Source organism: Portunus trituberculatus, chromosome 14 (genome assembly GCF_017591435.1).
Source record: "Portunus trituberculatus isolate SZX2019 chromosome 14, ASM1759143v1, whole genome shotgun sequence".
In the NCBI taxonomy this organism is placed as follows: domain Eukaryota; kingdom Metazoa; phylum Arthropoda; class Malacostraca; order Decapoda; family Portunidae; genus Portunus; species Portunus trituberculatus.
Genome location: NC_059268.1, coordinates 8086684 through 8094183, shown reverse-complemented (window position 1 = coordinate 8094183; position 7500 = coordinate 8086684). Strand labels below are relative to the sequence as shown.

The 7500-nt window shown below is 39.7% G+C and overlaps 1 long non-coding RNA gene across 5 annotated transcripts in view; it reads left to right on the top strand.

Moving 5' to 3' along the window:
- The first annotated feature begins 2668 nt into the window (after window positions 1–2668).
- Window positions 2669–7500, top strand: part of LOC123503548 — a 36710-nt gene continuing 31878 nt past the window's right edge. For 4 of the 5 annotated variants that reach the window (XR_006674519.1, XR_006674516.1, XR_006674518.1 and 1 more), the window contains exons 1-2: window positions 2669–2810; window positions 4512–4595. This is a non-coding gene — a long non-coding RNA (uncharacterized LOC123503548). Of the gene's footprint in view, window positions 2811–3440; window positions 3502–4511; window positions 4596–7500 lie in introns of all 5 variants that reach the window. The other variant, XR_006674517.1, reaches the window with a different exon arrangement.

The window sequence follows — 7500 nt, the reverse complement described above, 5'->3', positions numbered from 1 at the left end:
AGGCATACTTAGAGCAATATTATTTTATTTCTTCTCAATTATTCTGAGATGTGCAAGTCTCGGCCGACCATGACATCCCAGGGTTCCAGCTAGGCCCAGAATTACAGTAGTCAAAAGTGTAGCAAATGGCATTTTAAAAGGAGCCATTTCTGAAAATGTGTAGCCAACCAAATTATACCCAACTGCATTTTCCAGGAGCCAATTTGTTGATGTTGGAGGTATCGTCTGCATAGCTCGCTTCCATGACGTCACGGCCAGGATTTCCGCGGCGCATAAATTATGAGGTCGTGCGACGGTGAAGAAATCGTCGGAGAGAAGCAACGTGGGGATAACGGGCGGTGTGGGGTCCTTGCTGTTCACTGCAGATCGATCTGAGGAGGATTATATCAATCACTTTGCCACACAGATCTTTTTAAAAGCTAGGCGCCATTTTTTTCACCGTATGGGTGTCACTAGGCGCCAACTGAATTTTTTTCGCAATTGGCGACATTGGCGAACGGTATCTGGAACCCTGCATCCAGCTGATGCCCAATACACAATTGCATGTTGCATTTCATAACCAGGAGAGTTCATGAACTGACAGACAGAATGCATGCACCTCTGTACTTGTAATATAGCATACTAATCTAAAAATGATCTTTTATTGGCCAAGGACTAAATTATGGATTGCGTAGATTGCAGTGTAGCGTCAAACCACGCACATCACAAAGAAATTGAATACTCACTAAATTTGGGATCCAATGTATAGATTCGGCATTAAATATTATAGAAAGGAATTCCAGAGTTCAAATAATTGATCCGATATGGTATGGTGTCTGTTTTGGAATGAAGCACCACATGCATTCGAATATGCTCTGAATTATGTAATGTTTTAAAGCCAGTCATTTCAGTTATGGCTGCTACGTGTGACGACGGGTGTGTTGTGTCATTAACTGGTTGATCACGTTATCTTTCTGCAAGACCAAGTGAAGTTATTGAGGATTCTCAGCGACCAAGAGCAAGTGAATATTTTTTCAAGTGCCTGGTAATTGTCTAATGCTGTATTTTATCTGTCTTTTATTATAAATCATTTAATTTTTTGCTGATTTATCTCCATCCAAAACACTCTTCATCCCCACGTAACCCCACAAATTCGTTGAGATTATTTACTTTTCAGGTGAATCTATAAAGGTATGTGCGAAAAATTGGGAAAGAATAGATAATAAGGTGGAGAAAAGACCCTAGATAATTACTGTAAAGAATGTCCATTTCAAAACAAACTGCTACTCGGAAATGCATGCACATGATGAAATACCTGTCCTGCTTGCACACACACACACGCACACACACACTACCTGTCCGTATGATAGCGGAATTAGTAATAACTCGATGCTCATGGTACTTTATTAATTGGACTGGTGGTGATAGTGGTGGCAACTCTCACTACAGGTAGTGGTGGTGGTAACAAGCACTCTGGTTGAGGTAGCGGTGGTGATTGTAATGGTCATATGAACAACTATTCCTGGCAGCCGTACGTGGTAATGAATATTCCTGGAGATATGATCGTGGAGGCGAGACACATCACAGGGTCACACAATAGTATCTGTGACGGTGGCGGTGGTGTAAGCAACAACCATTATAAACAGGTAGGCAGGCAGCCAGGACAAGTATGGAGTGGAGGAGGAGGAGGAGGAGGGGGAGGGGGAGCATGCCGCGTGTTCCCATGGCGGGTGTTGTTAGCAGGCTGCAGGGAAATGAACCACTTCCGCTCAGCCGAATATCCCGTGACAGGGCCACGAATGTTGCTGTCACTTCCGCACTAATCCTTTCCGACCGGTGCGTTACATAAATCCACAAATCCGCTTTCCGATCAATACACACACACATGCCAGATATCTTTCATCCTACCTGAACAAAATTTCCACCGCCGCTCGCACACTGCTAATTGTAGGGCTGGCTATAACGACCGCTTCGTGCTACTCACTAACTGCGTAGCTCAGACTGACCTGTGTATTTCTTGAAAGAGAACCTCACCAAACAGGTCTTACAGAGTTGTACTTCTTAAAAATATTCTTATTTAATATACGCTAAATTATCTTTATCTGTGTGAATGATAAACTGATGATAATTTGCATATATTTTCATTAAGAATCATAAATAGGTTTCATATTATATCGTAGCACATTTTCTTTCTATGAGATGACTGGTTTGGTTCGTGGTGGTGGCAGCCATCTTCTGATCCCACTAATTTTAGAGTCCATGAAAACTACAATATGTTGTCCTATACCTTCAACTAAAGCAATACAACTATAGATTCTAGCATTTCATGACAGAATCTAATTTTCTTTTTTATTTTTTATCAGGGACATGTAAGGTAAGGTCAGTTCAATAATCTTATATTTATTACTAATATTTTTAAGGATGATAAGTGTGTTCTATCTTGCTTCTTTGAATAAACAGAAGAGAACTTTCATCTCGACAGTTTACGATTTATCTTAACTTCCTACATCACAAACATCAATTGAAATAACTTGTTCTCTCAATGTTATTGAATGAAATTTAGATGCCACTATTTTTCTACAAATAACGAGAGTTAAGTCACGTTCTGTTATGATTCTAGAGGGAAAAATGATCATTCAAGGACTGGAACAGTGACCATGCATATAAACATCTCGCTGCGTCACTTGTGTTCAGGCGTGGCAAGTCGAAGCTTCGCTCGTGCGCTTCCTCCCCTGCCTTGATTTGTGATGGTGAGCAGCAAGGAAGATGGGGTTCCTCTGTATTCCTTTGTGTATAGACTTGGGTGTGTATGCAGTACCTATTCGCAAAGGGTAAGGATCTTTGTTTTGTACACTGATGTTAATAGGATGGTGTTAAAGGAATTGTGATATAGGTGAATGTTGACGTAGCCACAAGCTCCACTCGTGTATCATATAGTTGCCATAAGGCCACAGCAGCTCGAAGGACGACTTGTAGTCCTGAATATGGGACGCTTATTATTTGGCATAATTTTCTACGTGTCCAGTGTGTTAGGCGGGCCGTTATGTAGTATACTGTGAAATCCAAAATTGATTTTTTTCCATCGCATAATCGTAGTGACTTAACATTACGTGAATCATATCCATAGCCTGTATCGTGATGTATTTCGATTAATTCGAACTGAGGTTCCAAATTTATTTAATGTCAGATTATAGTTATCGTTTTGCAGCGATGAAATTGTATGTGATGAGCGTGTACGTGCGAGTTATCATGTTGACTGGCGAACAAATGACAGCGTTGTTTGTCATATGTACCACGATCCTGGCTGTGTGTGCGCGCGTGTGGGGTAGTAGTAGTAAGGGTGTTGATGTGTGAGAGAGAGAGAGAGAGAGAGAGAGAGAGAGAGAGAGAGAGAGCATTGTATTTTATCTCAGAATCATATACATAAATTAAAACAATTCTGGTTTCACCACGACTGAAAGTGATGGCGGTGAGACGCTGTATGGATGGACGCCAGAAGGAAGCCGGAGGGCACATACATAGGTGAGCACCATCACCGTAAACCAATATACTTTGACGGCAAATTTAGTGAATCATAATAACAACGAGAAAAAATAATAGTAATAATAAAAACTGTTATCATCAGCTATCGTAATAAATATATTTCAAGCCTCATAACATCAATCATAGCCATGGGGGGAGGCAGGGAGGGACAGGGAGGTTGCCAAGACCGTTAATTATAATCATAAAAAAAAAGGAGCCTGTATCTGCAATGATTACAAAATCCTAATTAAATTTTAATGCTGTAATAATAATATAATTTTGAAGTCAATCCCAAGGCTGGATGAAGGATTTTTGTTCATTATAATATAAATGGTTCGTCAGCTCAATTGTCTTTTACTATTTGTTTGTCAGTTTGTCTGTTTGTCTGGCTTATCGCCCATGTCTGTTTGATTGCACGTTGGCTACACACACACACACACACACACACACACACACACACACACACACACACCATTTGGTAATTGTACGTACTTCATAGCAGTTTTGAAAATTTCTCCTTTGATATGGGAATGACGTGTGTGTGTGTGTGTGTGTTAGTCGTAGTAATAGTAGTAGTAGTAGCAATAGTAGTAGTCGTAGTAGTTCTTGATGTTGGTGGTGGTGGTGATGGTGAATGTGCTATTTGTGTTGGTGTTTGCATTGTTGTTGTTGAAGAAGGAACGCTAATAAAAATGAGAGAGCAAACGCGGGCGCGCACACACACACACACACACACACACACACACACACACACACACACACACACACACACACACACACACACACAGTCATTCTCTTATCACCTGTAGAATTGAATGAAAATTAAGATGTTCAAATGTGATCAACAAAAACACTATTATTGACCGTAAGAAGAAAAAAGAATAATGATATAACACACACCTGCATGTTTTTCTGAATACTTGGATTTTTTTTTTTTCCACTATTGAATATCTGATAAAATGAAAAGTATATACATTTCTCTTCTTAATCCCGAATATTTGTCATTCCAGAAGTGGTGGTGTTGTGATAGTGGTGTAATTGCTGCGGTAATGATGTGGTGTCGTCAATGGACAAGATCTGCATGACTTTGGATGGTGAGTGTAATGTCTTAGTAGTACAAATGTTAATAGTGATAATACAAGGTTACTAACTACGAGGCTGGGAAAAACACTCAATCATCCTGGGAAACTTGTATAACTCGTATATTTTTGTATGGTTGCTGAAAATTTGCGGGAGATTTGCTGCTTTCTGTGTGTGTGTGTGTGTGTGTGTGTGTGTGTGTGTGTGTGTGTGTGTGTGCGTGTGTGTGCGTGTGCGCCGTGATAACCACATCTTTATCTCCCTCTCAAACTTTGTCAATTACGTTACGTCAAGTTTACCATCGAACAGTTTGACTCCACTCCTACACACACACACACACACACACACACACACACACACACACACACACACACACACACACACACACACACACAGTCACAGTGAAAATAAACACGTTAATCAAAGTTCATTGGGTCACATTGGAGCTGTACGTATATGCCACGGCTTTGGTCCTTTTTTTTGTGTTTCGTTGTTGTTGTTTGTATCATCACTGGTCATAATTTTGGATGTAGCGTGTGGCAAGATAAGCTATTTATTCATTCGGCTATTGACCGCATACAGCGACGCGTGTGTGTGTATTGACGTCAAACAGTTTGCAATGCATGTATGTATGTATGTACTGACTTATGCCACATCCTGATCTCTCTCTCTCTCTCTCTCTCTCTCTCTCTCTCTCTCTCTCTCTCTCTCTCTCTCTCTCTCTCTCTCTCTCTAGACGGTTTACAAAAGTATTTTTATTACACCACCATTTCCTTTTATGTCAGTCTTGTCTGTTTTTCATCTCTGGATTACTACTATGTTGCCTCGATTTTCTGTCTGTTATCAGTTTTAAAGTCATATACGTATACAGTGTTGTATATGCATTATGAAGTCTGCCTCTCGTGGTGCAGTAAACTCTGGAACTACTTATCTGTTTTTGCATTTCTATCTTCCTATGACCTGCATTCAGTTAAGGAGGAGGTTTCAAGACATTTATCCTATTCTTCTGGGTGACACTCTCGGACCTGCTCGGAGACTGGCATCTAAATGGGCATTTTTTTGTTTAATAATTTTTATCTTTGGCCAGATTTTACCTCTTACATGAAAAAAAATATATATTGAAATGTTTTGCTCTTTGCCTCCTATGCATCTCTTGCCAGTGTTACTATTCGCTTCTCAGGCAGCTCGTCCCGTTTATTTCAATCTTCATGTGGTACCATTTTCGGTGCATATTTCTTATTCTTTCTATGTTATCTTTGACCGTTATTAGCAAGTCAGGAATATGTAATGACGATAATAACCATATATTTGGAAATTCCTCGTTGAAATATGGATCTGTAAACTTTTCACCCCACTTGTGTCGGTAAAATAAGAGGAACTCCCATCTTTTTTTGCGTCTTTATTGAAAATTTGAGAACTTGAACTGATGCTAGGTTTTTTGGGACACTTAATACTCATGCTGCTCTCCAGTGATAAATTCAGGATGACTAGTGATCTAATAAAAAGAAAGAGTTATTTGCTTCCACAATGTGTCTTATTTTATGCAGCTGTAATTTTATGAGGATGGGAGTATTGTGGTTATCTCTACGTTAGCCAGATGTATATTGGGTGCAATGATTTGTCTTTTCTGCAGTTGTAATGAGGATGGGAGTATCGTGGTACATCTCTACGTTTGCCAGTAGCATAGAGTAGACATCACACAGCTTCAATATAAAGGCAAGAGGAGAATTACGAGTTGCCTTAGGATTTAACTCTGTCCTTTCATGCTTTTGACTTGTAGTATATACGTTTTCATTCCTGTTAAGGATGCAAGAATGTAATGCGTCAAACTTTCGTGGTGTTCCTGATGTATTTCTTGCAGCTATAACTATTCTGATCGGACCGTGGAATAAGATTAATAAACAGAAATAGTCACTGGGTCTTGTTTAAGTTGAGTTAAATGATTGCCACCATAGTTTCAGAATAAAAGAAAATTTAACACCAATCCAAAACCGAAATATATGATGAACATTGAATAGATACCTGATGGGAAAAAAAAAAATCAAAATCTAATAGTGACATGATCTACAGTACCTTGGTGTGGTGATCGTCTAGGACCCTCTTAAAGATTCCTCATTAGGTTTACTATATCATACGAATGAATCTCCCAAGTATGGTGAGTCTTAACTATTTATTATGCTGTCGGCAACTCATATATTGCTGCAGGATGTCGGGGATGCCTCCTCACATACCTGAAGATTTTGTGGGGAGCGTGTAACCACCACCTCTTCCTCAACCGCCATCACCTTCCGATCCCAACGTTCAGCATATGAAAACTTCCCTTCCTCCACTCGTTTGTCATTTGGTTTCATTTATGTGTCATTTAGATTCCTTGTAAGTCATTATTTAATTACTTACTACCTAAGGATAACAAAGTAAACAGGAAAAGAAAATGCATGATTACCAAAATTGAATTAACGTTGGCATTGGTATAAGTTTTATTTCTCCACTTTATTCATCAAGCAATCTCTAGTTGTATTCAAAAAGCCTCGAACACTCGTAAATGTATGGAGTCTGTGAGGAATGCGTGGTGCTTGAGGACTCGGTGGAGCTCGTACCTTATAGTTTGGACTCCATCGTGATTTGCCACACATGAGCTATGGAGGAAGCTTAATGAGTGACGTTCATGGTTTTCCATTGAATTTCCGTTTTTGGTTGATGTGCCAAAAAATTCTAAATCTCAAGTAAGACAAAATAACCTTGAAGAATTCGTTTTGTCTCTCCGCGGCTATCACACCTTTCTGTGTCAAGGTTGTAACTTAATCATATTATTGTATTATGTGCATGCTGTAATGGTGGTAGTATTTGCGTGTGAGTGAGTGAGTGAGTGAGTGAGTGAGTGTGTGTGTGTGTGTGTGTGTGTGTGTGTGTGTGTGTGTG